A 15334-nucleotide genomic window follows, 5' to 3' on the forward strand; every position below is an offset into this window, starting at 1 on the left:
TCACCTAATACTGGTAGGAGGCTCTCACTTTTATTAGCTAAAGTGCAGTAGAAGGAATATAGCCTCCCAAATGAGTTGTAACCCCTTAAGGGTTACCGACTATGGTGGCAATAGTATTATTTCTGCATTTGAGATCTCAATCTTTTATGGATCCTCTATCCTCTTGCTTCTGTGAGAACATGTAGTTGGGTGACCATTGGCTTCATGGGAGGCAGAGCACTGGTACAGAAATGGTTGTGAAATTGATAAAATGGGTTTTAAAATGGGAAAGGATTAATAGTAAGATTTCTATGCCAATATCAACATACTCCTAAACATTTTTTTTGTCATGTTAAATGAGCATGCCTTTACACTGTGTGCTTTAGACTTGTAGTAAGAAAGAAATATATAAAAAATGGAAGGTCGTTTGCTGAGACTGGCTTATTTTAAAGCCCGATTCTTGTTTCTGATCCACTACAATTTATTAAATTATCTGATGCTAACTGAGAACATATGAGGATATATTTCAGGTATCTCTGAGGGTTTAAGAAAGGTTTTGGGTGACTCAGGAATGATAAACTAGCTTGTTTGGCCACTACGATTCAAATGAATATGCGATCCAGTGTACTTGCGATATAACGTGGTTCTCTTGAGAAGAATTGTCTGCTAGCTACTGTTCTCTTAAACCATCTGAAGCAGACAAATCTGCTTTATGAAACTGGTTATGTGTGAACTGGTCAGTGTATTTTTGTGGTAGGGTTTGGAAACACATCAACTTCTGTAATGGTGGGACGTAACTGAAGAGGGATTTGGCAGGGCCAAGGACAGCTCAGACGCCACCCACTACTGTGGGTACTGAGAGCAGGGAGGCTGTGGTAAGCAGCTGCTATTTCTCTGAGTCATGCATTCTGCTGCTCGCCCCTTGCCACTCTGTCTAGGCTGCGTGGGTGGCCAGGTGTGATTCTAGATGGGAAGTCATTGACATTGATGTCACAGATCAGTCCTGTTACTGGGGAGAGGGGACGTGGCTGAATCTCTCTCTTACCCTATAGAGCCTTTGTGCATTCATCTACGGGATAAATAGTGTAGATGAGTGGAAAAACATATAGATGGCCAGTTAGTGCGCCTCACAAGGTGACAAATAGCTGGTATCCTTTGTCCCACCTTTCTTCTGAAGGTTATATAGCTTGTGATTAAATATCTTCTGGCTCCTGTTCAGAAAAATGGGACACAGTAATATATCATCCAGCCTGTCTCTTGGAGCTCGATGAAGGGGATTATCACAAATTCAGTTAGCTTAAAGTTTATGTGCTAACTATTCTTCATTAGTAGCTTGTGTGCGTGTTCTTAACGTTGATGCTGGACATTCTGCTTCAGAAAAGGCTTGTTCCTACAGAAAATTGGGGAAAAGTTGCTACCTTAGTAAGAAGTTACAGAAACCTGAAATAATGCTCTGTATCTCTGTTCTCTTAGACTGTATAAGGTACAGCAGAGAGTCATTCTGCTCTTTTTAATTAAAAATTCTGACACCTCTGAAATCATGCTGGCCAGCTTGAAAAAAGTGTTGAAATACCTCAGTAGGAGGGGTAGTTCGCACAAGTTGTACATAACTATAGACAAATAAGAATCGTTTCTTTCTGATTTTTGAATGTTTTTGACTCTTTTTCATAATTTTGTTCATTGATTTAGGACCGAAGTTTTATCTGCTTTAGGGGAAATGGGTCTGGAAAGAAAGCAATCTCTGGCAAGTGAGTGTCAGGTAAGAGTAGCACTGGGGGAGCTTCTTCAGTTTTAAGACATTTATCTGAATGGCTCTTGATGGGCTAAGCTACACCTGAATTTGGAGTTAAAGATTCAGAGGAAGGAAGTGCTTTTCATGTCTTAAGCTCTTTCTGAAAGCAGAAGACTGGTTGCTTTTCTTTTTTGCATAAAGTGCTGTTGCTTTTGATATGCAAATGGTGAACTGTACCGCATAACCTCAGTCTTCTAGAGAGCAAAAGGAAGGGCAGAGAAAAATGTATGTGGTGCAGGAATTCAAATGACAGGGAAACAGGGTTCCTATTCTCTTTGACAATTCAATCTGAAATTCCAATAAAGCAAAAAGAGAGCAAATCGGGTTGGACTGTGAGGGCAGGGACTGCCCTGTGTGATAAGGGACATCTGAGAATTTCTGCATGTAATGAATATAAAAGGTAGCTGAGCTGACTGAATGTTTAAGCAGCTGGAGTGAGCAATAATAGAACAGAGTGGGCTGTAGCTGAGCGACAGCTCATCATATAATCATCATGTTTTCCTCTTAGAACATCTCTGAAAAACAAGAAAGATGGTTTAATTCTTTTTTGTCTTCATCTAACAAGCAGATTTTGAGTAATTATTTTTTGGAAAATGTTCAATGACATCTAAGCTATAGTTACACATACATATTTTGAGTGATGAGAGTTATTGTCTGTGGTTCAAAATATGTTCTCTCTCCCTCCCCCACCTCATTAAGTCATACGGAGTATTTCCCCTAGTCATTTTTCCTTTTCCTTAATCATCTTCTCTTGTGCAGAGGTCAGATCTGCTCGGCTGGCATTTCACGATGCAGAAGGATTTGGTTAGCAAGGCGCAGGCTTCTGCAGCTCTCAGTGCCTGTGCTGCTCTCTGTTCCTTTTGCCACCCACCCCTCACCCTGGAAGCTGCCGGTAAGAAGCACAGATGGGCAAAACTCACAGAGCTTTGCCGAATGCAGTCAGTTGAAATTACCCTGGCTCAAACATACTGTGTTGATGAGCCAGCCTGTAGGCCTCCTTTCTTCTAAATGCTCAGTTTGAAGAAACTGTCTGTGGAGAAATGGTGCTTCTGTGGTTATCTAAAGCAGTACCAGGTTCCCAGTTGGTACAGAAGCTCTCAAAAACCTCAGAGTCTTTTACCATGCATTATTGGGAGAGTGGCAACTAGAAAACTGCTTTATTTGGTAGGATAAGGAGGATTTAAAGAAATACAGGTCTTATGAGATGAAACGAAATCACCAAGGCTTTATGCTGCGCGTCTTCAGGCAGCAGTACCTAGTGCGTGCTCTAGCTCCGTGTTGCACTTTGCTCATCCGGTAGTGACCAAAAAAGGCCTGTCGCACCTGAACAGGTACTTTGAAATACAGCGTAGTAGCTGTAATTTGGAGCTTTCCAGGTACCTAGAGGTATGTGGTATTGTGAACAAAATACAACCCTTTTAAAAGTGAAATTGCATTATTATTTCTAACAGTGGAGCTGTCTGTGTGAAATTGAAGTATTGAAAATAAGTCTAGAAGGGTAAAGTGGTGGCTGTGTTTTTCCTATGAAGTCAGCAAACTGGGTGGTTGTTGCAGGGTACAAAAGAATAATTTGAATAGCTTGCATTCTGTATTCTTTTGGAAGAGAGCAGCTCAGTTTGTAATTAAAATGTATTCCGTTTATTTGCTAAAGTTTGTACAGCTCTCTCACAACAGCTTTTCCTAATGTACTCTATCACTACAGTCTCTATGTGCTTCTAAATTGCTTTGCTGATAGCTTTCAGAAAAAGTTAGTAATACAGCTTTGTTCAGCCACTGTTGTGATCTTTTTGCAAGTGTACAAAATTTGTAAGCAACTTCTCACAGGAACTTATTGCAGGTAATTAAAAATAGTTGGAAATTAAGATGCATTTCATCTTCTATCAACTAGAAATGAATGAAGGATGTTATTTAAGACAGTAAAAGGCAACATATTGTATGCCCACAACATCTTTGTCCCCATGTCAAAAAGAATTGTGAATAGGAACGTTGATTAGTCAGATAACTAGTGATTTGGCACCAGCTCAAGATCTACCTTCTTGTACCAAAGTCTGAGGGGCTCATGGGAAACAATAATGGAGAACAAGGGAGGTAGTTTTATATACATGTGTGCACACATGCATGAGCATATATAAATAGATACTTCAAATTTAAACACGTTATAATATGAATAATGTTTCCTAACCACAACAAAAAGAGAATCTACAGGTGAAAGTTAGTTAATTTTAGCATCGATTAAAGGTGAGAGGTATTGTTTGATCTTCTCCTGAGATTCTTGCTTGCTTATTAACAGAGGTCATGGTATTTAAAGGATATTTATAGATGAAGTTCATAGAAAACTCTCTGACCTTAATGAAGTTAGGATTTCTTCCTGTGTGTTCTAAAAGATCTCAGAAACACTGCCACACTGGTGACGAGGTGCTGCTTGCTTTTGTGTGAACTGTGTAATGGAGGCTGTAAAAGTAATCACGTGAGTAGATTTGTATGGGTTTAAACTCATAACTTCAGGACTTGATAAATGAAAACTTTTTTTTAATGATAATTGTTTTGAAACATATATTGATGCATTTGCTGACTTTGTATTATTGACAAAGAAAATTTTAATGTTTTATATTAATAGTAATGTGAGGGAGGAAAAAAATAGGTTATAGTGTAACGTTTGTGGTTTAGGGTACGGTGCAATTCTTGAGACTTTGTAAGAAAATGTTAATTCACATGCTGACAAAATCATGGCAAATCATATTCAATCTCTTGGTATTCTTCACAAATTCATATTTTAGTTCACAAGTAATCTGTACTTGAGCATTTTATGTAGCTCTTGTTTAATTTTTCTTAACATAAGAACACAAAATTAATGTTTCAGAAAGTAAATTGGAAGTCCTACAATTGGCTGACTGAGGGGAAAAATGAAAGAAATTGGAATTGTCTTCGTGTTTTTGTAGGTGTGGCTATGTGGCATCATTTTATTTCCCAAAGCTTATTCTTTTAATGAAAGCAAGGCTGCAGAATGAGCTTTTATTCAGCTAATAACTGAAATGAGACAACTTTGTGTTTAAAACACGTTCTTCATGAAGTTGGACAGGAGCTGTTTGTGATTATCAGGCTAGGCTATTTGAATATAAAATGTAGCCCTATTTTTCCATTCATTTACCACATATTGGAGGTCCTGTGGTTCCTGTTTTGTATGGTATTTTAATACACGTGTATAATTATGTTACATAGTGAAGACCTACCTTTGGAGTTGAGTTCAGTTCCATGCTGTTTTCACCTTCCAAGACAATCCTTAGAACCAATTTGAGAATTTTGACTTTGCAATGGCAAGAGAGAAAAAAGTTACTTATTTGATGATGGGGTTGTTTTTTTTTTTGTTTTTTTTTGTGTGGTTTAAGTATGTATATAATAAAGTGTAGGTGTTCACGGTGTTGGGGGAAAAAAAAACACACAATTTTTATGATCCAGTGTTTCTCAATCCTGTTTATGGAGACACGATATGAGTAGCTGGCTGCATTTCTGACAACACAAGAGTCAGATTAATGATGTGTGCCTATGCAGTCAAATGATTTTTTTTTCCTTACTCTTGGTAAAACATTTCTTGGGTAATAATGAAAAGGGAGATGTGTGAATCCACTGTTGTTGCAGCAGTTTTTTAGACCAGGTAGGATTGTTGCTATTTCCACAGCATTTGTATGATTGCTAAGAAATGTGCAGACGTGCATTAAAAAATTTCTTTGAAACACAAGCTGTGTACAGCATGCACATAAGGCCCTTGGACCTAAGCCCCAGCTTACTTTTGTACTGTTAAAGGTCAAGAGTGGTTTTTCAGCTGTCACCACATCCGAGCGTAGCTGCCTGCTCCCCCAGGGCCAGCAGGGCACCAGCTCTGCAGAGCAGCCTTGCTGTTTGCCCTTGGTGCAATTGCAGTGGGCTGCCCTGTAGCCAACTGCATTGGAGCACACTGAAGCTGTGGATCTACAAAAGAGCTAATCCTGAAGGTCACTGGCACTGAAGAGAAGAGATTCTTCACCCCACTTGCTTCGTGCTGCCTACTTTGTACAAGCTGTGGTGTTTTTGCAGACATTTTGGTGATTTGATTCAGTCCAGCACAAAATTGTTTTCTACAAAAGAAAAGTAGGAGGACTTCTGTTGGCTGAGTGAGCCAGGTGGCTCTCAAACCACTTAGATGAGCATCAGTGTGAGTGGAAAGGAGTGAATGGCACTAAGTAGCCCAAAGCTGAGCAACAGAGAAGAAAGAAGAATCCAGCCTTTTAAAGCTACTGGATTTTAGCATAATTCTTGAGACAGTACAGACTAGTTTAGCTAGGAATTCTTTTCTTCCTTGCTTTCAGCTACACCTTCAGCTGTTTCACAAGCTGTCAAATACCTACATAGGTGGTAATATTTAATTAAATGACATGGCTATGGCTTTTAGAGGAATGTTAACGTGTTTTCTAGTCTCTCCCTGCTGCACATACCCTTTCTGTCACTACAACTGGTTCTAGCTGTGCAATGCCTACCTCTTCTCATTTAGGTGCAAATCTGTTAATGTAGCAACTAGTTAAAGTAGGGGGCAAGCCCGTATGTTTGTGTTAGGCATTTCACGAAGTCAAATTTGAAAGGCATTTGGAAATGACTAACAGCACTTGCTGTAACTTTGCTATCATCTTGCAATGGTTAAATTCAAGTGATGGAAGTAAACACGTGCAGGACATGAAGGTGTAGAAGATTTTCCTGTGCATTTTAGGGGGGAAGTTGTGTTTTCTGTGACTTCTGATTGCTTGAGCTGTCACTGCAGATGCTAAAAGCAAGCAGTGATGTCCATAGTGGAGATCTTTCATCAGTCTTAAATTAGAACTTTATACAAGGAAGCAAACTGACGCCCCAAACTGACACATGCTACCAAGAGCTTAAACTGTAAATATGCAGTAAATCGGAGCTTAAACAGTGATATAATCAATGTATTGGTATTAGGGGCCATATAGTTAAATGCAAGAACATACAATACTTAACTTGACTGTAATAATTTCAAGGTATTGCTACATTGAAACCTTCTCTAATCATTAGGGAGAGATTTTAACATCTTGGTTATGGCATAAATAAGACATGTAATTTTGAAATCATTAATTACCTTTATAGGAACTTCCTGGAAATGTTTGATGTTCTTTCCATGAAGACTTTCTAGTGATTTCTTCAGTTTGAATCTAGTGTCATTTGTTTTTCTCGCATTATGTGTATATAATTTTGACATGCTCATCAAGTAACTGAGTGTAGAATTGAATACAGAGGTCAAATTTACCACTTGTATTTGCAATTACAACTTCATTAGAATCTGTAGTTCACAATCAGAGACAGCTATGGCTTTTGCTGTGTCCTGTGCATTGAAGGAAGATTTTTGTGACTGCTTATCTATCGTTTGTACTGTTGCATGAGTTTTGCCTGATGAACATGAGACCAGTGCGTTTCCTCTCATTTCCCCAGCCTGTCTTACATCCAGTGGATGTGTGCAAGTGTCCAGGGATGGTTTTAGCAGGAGGGAAACATATCAGAAGAGATTTTTCTCTCTCACAATCTCTTACATACTCCTTTTTTTTGTTGTTGTTTTTAAGCTTACATTTTTGCTATCTAGAGGGAGCTTTCTTCTGGCTATATCTAAAGTGCAATTTAACCAGCTCTTTTTAATGGCCCTTGAGAGGAACAAATGGGCACGTCCATGGGCAGAACTCAGGACTATAACTAGTACTTCCACATGTGCTCTTTCTAGAAGTGTTAACTGAGTTTTTTGAGTGTCAAGCAGTTTGGCAGGATGTGAGGGCATCCAAGCAGTGCAGCGGGCTTGGGCTCTCATTGTTTCTGCTGACGGCATTACTGACACACCACTGGTTCTCAATGGGTCATGTGCGTGACGGTGATGTGTGTTGTGAATGAAATGTTGCTGGTGGAAAGGAACCGGACAAACTTTAGGATCTGGAGCACCATTCTTCAGCTAGGGGAATTTTAGATAAGTGTGTGTACTTGTTTGATCTGCACATAACAATGTAAACACTACAGTGAAATTGGAGTCTGGGGAGTCATATTGAGAGGTCTGGAACAAAGGCCTCAGCAAGAGTGAAAGAACTATCTGGACTATCTCTTAAAAACCTAATGAATTTGGCATTTTTGATTGGTTTTGTACTGCTGGGAATCAAAGGTGCAATATCTTAGTCAGAATGTCGATACAGTTTTTCTATGGACTTCAACAGGCATTTGTAAAAATGCAGGTGTAAGGGCCTATGTGCGTGGAGTTACACATTCATTTTACACTCCTAAATGTCAGATTGTGTGAGCGCTCCTACTTCCCAATACTCTAAGAATATGGAGGTTGCTTACCTCCTCCTAGTCAAGTTACCAAAGCTGTTTTCCTGTATTTGTGGATTTTACTGGAAACTTGGCCTTCAATAGTCCCTGAAGCGTGTTAGGTGGTTGACACATGCAAACTGGTGAAAAACTCTGCTGAACCTGGAAAACAAGCAGACTCTTACGGCTTCAAAATATCCAGTGGAGGTGTGCTATATTGAAATAAATTTGTGGGGCAATGTATATACCAGGAAAAAAATAGCAGAGAGAGTAGAGAAAGAAAAATAATTCGTTAGTCTCGTTTTTAATTAAAAAATGTATGTAACAAATGTGTATTCGCTTCTATAAATATGAGTAAATATATATACATATATGGAGTTAAGAAAAATGTATATAGAGAAGACAGTGTCATATGCTTTAACTAGGAGGAGGAATAAAATATTCAAAGATTTGGGAGAAAGCAAATATAAGAATGATAGCCATAAAAACTTCACAAGATGTAATGTTTTAAGACCTTGTTTAGTCGTACCTAATAGAGAAGTCAGGGATCAGAAATAATTGTATTTGGTCAGAGTATTGCTAAATATCATTTTCATTATCTTTAAATGGTAAATAAGATAAAATGCTTGATAAAGTGCAGCATGCTTACATGTGCGTTCAGGAATCAAAAGATTATCATAGAGTGTTTTGAACCACTCCAGTCTATAATTCATAGTTTAATATTGCGGATCATTTCAGACCAATCTTCAACTGCTCTGTTATTCGTTTATTTTAAATCATAAAATATTTTGAACAAAATCTGTAAATCTCAATCTGCAGGTTAATATTTCATGAATAGAAAGGGACTAAATGTACTGGATCAGCTGTTGTAATTCATTCAATTCTGTCATCAACATGGAACGTACAGTCAAACTGGAGGAAAATCAGATGTCTAAACTAGATTTGGAGGTACAGTGTCTTTGGTTCTCTGAACCAAACAGTAAAGGGGACTGCATTCCTAACAAGTTGTCATATGATATACATATCTCTGCAATGGTAAAGCAATCTGAATCTTACAACATACCATTTGGGTTTGTCAAGTTATCTTTTAAGATCCTTGCATCCATATTAATGTATGTCAGGGGTCAAACAACATGTCCTTCCAGAAGGCTTCCTTTCTGTGTTTCTATTTGCTAATGAAAGTTTAATTTAATCTAAATTTGATTGGGCTATGGCTGAAGTTCTTGATGGACAAACTATTGTGATCTTAACAGTGGCATAGTGCAGGGCTTCTCACTATCCTGGGAATGGTCAAAGCTGGAAGAAAGAAAGAAAGAAAAATTCTTTCTTCATGATAGTGGTATAGATTGAGATTTTGGGGTGAGTAGTGCGGAAAATAAATGGATGCAGAGTAGTACTTTACAGTGTTACTTTTGAAGATAGTAAAACATGTTCTGGTCTTCTGTCTATTCTCACAGGCACGTGACACTCCAGAGCTTCGAAATCAGAAGTAAAATCAGCTGGACAGTTGCCTCCTGCCTTCCTAAATAGGTAAACATACCAAAAACAGAAACAGAGGCTTGTCTACCTCATTCCTGTGAGTAGCTGTAAACATCCCTCCCACCCCCTGAATTAGCATCTGGCATTTAGTTGTTTTGAAATGCTGAACATAAGGGCCTTGCAAAGAAAACAAGAATTTAATTTGTCTCATAATTGACAACAATTAGAGTCATAGAATCATCTAGGTTGGAAAAGACTTTCAAGATCAAGTCTGGCCATAAACCTGACCTACCAAGCTACAACACTGAACAGTATCCCTTGGTGCCATGTCCACGTATCTGTTGAATACCTCCAGGCATGGGGACTCCACCACTTCCTTGGACAGCCTGTTCTAATGCTTGGCCGCCGTGTCTGTGAAGAAGTTCTTAATGTCCAATCTAAAAATCCTATGGTGCAACTTGACTGTTTCCTTGTATCATATCACTTTTCAAATGAGAAAAGATACCGACACCCTCTTTGCTGCAACTTTCTTTCAGGTAGTTATAGAGAGCAATGAAGTCTCCCCTCAGCCTCTTTTTCTCCTGACTAAACAACCCTTTTTCCTTCATCAGTTTATCATAAGTCTTATTTTCATAAATCGTATTTTTTAGTCCCTTCATCAGCTTTGTTGGTCTTTTGTCCACACATTTGGCCATCTCAAGATCCTCCTTGTAATGAGGGGCCCAAAACTGAATGCAGTGCTTGAGGTGTGCTCTCACCAGTGCCATATACAAGGGGACAATTACTTTCCTAGTCCTGCTGGTCACACTAGTTTTGAGTCAGGCCTGCCTAACTTGATATCGTCTGTTAGTGAGGATACACTTGATCCCCTGATCAATATCATTGATAAAGAAAAGTTGAGCAAAATTGGCCCAGTACTGAGCGTTGGGGAATGCTACTGGTGACCCGCTACAAGCTGGATTCAACTCCATTTACTATGACTCTTTGTGAACTTCCATCCAGCTAGTTCTTCACCCAATTAAGTGTAGCCAACCAAAGAAACCAGCTAAAATTATTAACAAGCTAACAGCATGCCTATTGCGTGTGACAACATAGAGCTGACAGATGATGTAGTAGTACTCATTAAATTTATCTGTGCTTTGTAAAGCTTGGATGCTAATTAAGTTCCTAAACCATCCGTATCATTGTCCTGTTAAACTACTGCAGGATTTGACCTGTCACTGTGGAAGCTCTGTTTTGGGCTTAGTTTTTTGCTTTTATATTTCATAGCAGTTCATTTTGTCGTACCAGAATGGTGCAATCCATTTTAAGACTACAGTGAAAGATTCCTATTGCAATAACCTTGGTAAGGACAGGGAAGTGAACAATACATTTGTTAAATAAGCATTATTTTTCTGATTATCAGCTGCTGTAAATTGCCATTTGTTTGCTGACTTCTTTGTACTTTCTTTAGGAAGAAAGTGGGAATACTGGTGTGGTTGCCTGCATCATTTGCTTGACCAAAATGAGATAAGGCATGCAGGAAAGAAGGGTATTTTGGCAAGTAGAAGCTACCATGGTGAGTTGCATTTTATCCTTGATTACGCTGCAGAGTTTCTCAGTGATGCTAAATGCATTATTTAAACCAAAATTCATACGAATGTTTCTACTTCTCTGGAATTGTGTTGCACATATTTCCTTGGCAGCAGCGCTGACTTGAGTTCTTTCCTACTGCTTCTTCCTCCCCTGCCATTTTGGGTCCACAGAACTGCTTGAGGGGACCATCAATAAACAAAAGCAGCAAAATAAATGGAGCTGAAAATAGTTCCTTGCTACCACACACACAGAAAAATATGTGGAACTATGGCATATATTCTTGATTTGACACCACAGTGTCTGTCTTGAACATGCTGCTGAAAATTGATTACAAAGTAACATGATTCTTTAAGTTTTTAGGTACTAAATACCCTCTAAAACTGTAATAATCTGCAGGGACTCAAAATTAATTGATGATATTTAAAGCTAATATGTATTTGTCAGCTCCACCTTTAAAATACTAGTAGTTGCACACTGTACGTGTGTATTCTTAACTAAGCTCATTAATTTTTTGAGACATGTATGTACTGTATAGGTGACCACTGAAGGAAGAAAAAAATCTTAAGCCTTCATTCAAGAGGTTCAAAAAGTACAATAAGTCAGATTCCTGGGGCCACGCTTGTATAGTATTGTCCAAAGGAGCCTTTGAAAAATGGCTTATTAGGTGACCCCTACCCATTCTGAAAATTTGTAAAGCAGGATATTGAGGATATAATCAAATGTTGCATAACATTGCTTCAGTGCAAGAGAACTGAATGAAAATTCTGCATTCTTGCATTTACTAAATTTGACTACAGGAAGTTACAGCAAGCATATTCTTCTAGTGCCTTTCAGCATGTACATGTATATTGTTAGGGGAACCACATCTTCTAAGCCATACAGAGTTTAAATGTTAAATTTGTCTACTTTCTCTTTACTAAAATAAACAAGATTTTATAGTGTTCTCATAAATATAGAAGACTTCTGTGCATATTTGTGACTTAGGAGGCTTTTCTTTTTAAATGGTTTGTTACTGTATTTGATATAGATGATAGGAAAGGAATTAAAGAGATAATTGATAAATTTCTACTGTATGGATTATAGGTTGAATGCAAATCAGAATACAATGCACCCATATCCCTGGAAGTCTTTAAAAGATGTTTAGATGTAGAGCTTACGGATATGGTTTAGTGGGGACTGTTAGCGTTATGTCAGAGGTTGGACTCGATGATCTTGAGGTCTCTTCCAACCTAGAAATTCTGTGATTCTGTGATAACAATTTCATAATGTGCACCAGTAATCATGTTGTGAGATTATTTTGTTTTCTTGGGGATTGGGAATGGGTGGGTCTTGTTTTTTGACTACTATCAATCCTGATGATTTTTGGATCATAAAAATAAATTTTTTTAAGGATGTCAGTATGACAAAATACTTGGGAGAGGTTGATTTTGCATTGCTGCAAAACGTGTATTTCCTGCCATTGTTCACTGTGATTGTCAAGAAGTCTGTACAGAACAAAGATTCATAGCACTGCAGCGTGGAAAATGTAACTGCGTTGGTGCAATTTTGTCTCGGTCAAATATTTAAGTTTAACCTTGGGTTTGAAATTCACTGTAAATAACATTTTCCATGGCAATGGGAACTAATGAACTCTATAAGTACATTGTCTTTGTACCCAGTTTTGAGTTCATTTGGGATTCATTTAAACAAAAGTAAATACTAATTTGCTTCTTTTACTAATTACTAATAATTTGTTTTATAAATATAGTTGTAAATTGTAGGATGGATTCTTGGAACTTTAAGGCAGTCTTCTTAACCTTTGTCGGTGTGAAATTTGATACCTTTATTATGACCAACTTCCATGAAATATGCAAACTATCTCTATAGTAGACTACAGCACTTTTAAAGATAATTCAGTATTTATGACTAAATTACTAAGTTGCATTGGATATGTTGCAAAACCATCAATTTGGTATTTGTGAGCTATCACCTTCTCAAGAGGTGTTCATATAAGCAATAGTTTGATTGTATTTTGACCCAAGCATTCCTTGAGAAATTACAAAAGCTGTATTTAATATCAAGTGGACTCAAGCATGTTTCTTAGAGCATATAGAGCATATAGATTCTTCAGGTGCTTCTCCATTTCAGAAGTGGGACTTGATGTGCCAAACTATGTTAAGGCTCCTGAGCTACCGCTAAGCTCAACACAAAATTTTTCTGAACTCCACCCTCTCCTGGGGGAGCTCAGTTTTGTTGAGTGTTAAGAATTGTTTTAGTAAAACCTTTTGGGGTTCTTGCTGAGAATTTCATAAATATCCAGTTCAATCGTGAAGAAAATGCTGTGTGCAAGTGTTGCCTATAGACCCTTCCATCTGGAACTCTTGTCACCTCAAAAATCCTTGTGGGCTTGGGCACTGCACTCAGCATTCACCGGTCTCGGTCTTTCTCCTTGGTTCTCAGACTAATTTTATTTGCCCTTGCCAGATCACCAGCACTGAACAGATTGCATTGCTAAGGCAAAGTCCATCCATGTTAATGGCTTCTTTAATCTTTTAAAAGTAATTATTTTATTTGGGGCAGTGACTCCAGAAAATTCTCAAATCTTGTTAGTGATAGTGGTCAAATAGAGATCACCAGGGCCTGCATAAAACGAGTGAGTCTCTACCCTGGCTGCTTTGATGCTTATCCTCTGCAAAGAACTGGAAGTTCTGATAGCTTTTAATTTGTTTTACACATCTGCCCCAGCAGTCTGCTGTCTCCTGAGGGGCTGGTGATGGTGTCATCCAAAGCATGACAAACTACCATGTGTAGGCTCTAAAGAAACTGCATTCTTTGGGGTTTAAGAAATATCCCAGAACTTTCTGGTAATGAGAAAGTGGCTATCAGAAAACAAATCAGATTTTTAGTTTTCTGATGGAGTTTGATACAGGTTGTGCAAAATAGATGCATGTTATTCCACTTTATTTAAATTTCTTGGCTCCTGTTGAAGTATGTTTAGAGAAGTATTTTGTTTCACTATGTTTCTTTGGTTTTGCAGTTAACTGAACACATTACCTGTCACGACAGGCAGCTTACTCTTGAATTCATCATTTGGCAGTTACTATTAATTTTAGGCTAATTCAAAACTATGTACCATTTGATTGTCTATTTGAATTTTAATATTGAATTTGTCATAGGAATCCTCATTAAGATACAATTAATAAAGACTAAGTGCTCTGTGAGGATACTCAGGCTGCTCTGCCTAATGTGGGTGGAAGTAGAAGCCTGTTTTAATTACAGGCCATGCTCTGTTATTTTGAGATTTAATTGCTATTTGGATTGGTTATTTCCATAACTAACTATTCTGAGAATTTTGTTACATAACAACAACAGTATTGTTATTGTATGAGGTACATATTGTCAGTGTAAACATGTCGCTTTGCTTTTTCTAATGTAGAAAACAAGCATTTTAGTTCATGCTCTTTACCTCTGGTATATGCCTTTATGAGCTGTGTTATTTATTTCATCAGTGTGAGCTAGACTCATTTACTTACCCTTCATGAAAATAAAATACTTCTAATTACCTGCAGTAGAGTAAAATACTTTATACCTTACTCTGTAATGAGAAATGTGACAAGCTACTGTTGCAAATTAAACTCAAAGACAACAAATCTTCCTAAAGTATGTATAGGTTTCTTCAAATATAACTTCCTGAGTTGGTGTACCTTGAAATCGGATAAGCATCAATGCCAGTGCAAGGTAGGGAAGGGAGCACATGCAGTCTGGATAATGGGAGCATGGCCTTCTATTATTATTTTTTATTATTTAAATAACTACAGCTTTGTAGTCAGTGTGGAACTGCACTTCAGACAGTGAAGGAAGGATCAGAAGTTAAAATAAAACTGCCAGTTAGCACATGTAATAACGTTATAATGTAGGGAATGGTGATGAAAATACGGTCTTTGTCTTTCTGCAAGCATTACAGTTTTATATAAGGCAATTAGAAACTCCAAATTTCTAATTTATTAAACCTTTAAAATGAGAACAGTTCAAAATAAAAATGTCATCTGTTAAGATGCTGCAGGGCACTGTAATAAATTCTTAGCACTGCAGAACCTAACTATAACCGAAGATATGTTGAAGTTCAGTCAGATTCAACTACTTATAAATTAATATACTTTTTGAACTACTACTTTTGTGAGGACAAAAAGAATTTCAGTTAAA

The 15334-nt window shown here is 37.8% G+C and overlaps 1 protein-coding gene across 8 annotated transcripts in view; it reads left to right on the forward strand.

Annotated features, from left to right (window-relative positions):
- Nucleotides 1-15334, forward strand: part of OTUD7A (OTU deubiquitinase 7A) — a 159795-nt gene that overhangs the window by 74229 nt on the left and 70232 nt on the right. For 6 of the 8 annotated variants that reach the window (XM_068696339.1, XM_068696340.1, XM_068696338.1 and 3 more), the window contains 2 exons: nucleotides 9556-9628; nucleotides 11031-11135. The gene's annotated coding sequence lies outside the window, so the exon portion shown is untranslated. Of the gene's footprint in view, nucleotides 1-9555; nucleotides 9675-11030; nucleotides 11136-15334 lie in introns of all 8 variants that reach the window. The other 2 variants (XM_068696343.1, XM_068696344.1) reach the window with 1 other exon arrangement.

This window comes from Anas acuta, chromosome 12 (assembly GCF_963932015.1).
Source record: "Anas acuta chromosome 12, bAnaAcu1.1, whole genome shotgun sequence".
In the NCBI taxonomy this organism is placed as follows: Eukaryota; Metazoa; Chordata; class Aves; order Anseriformes; family Anatidae; genus Anas; species Anas acuta.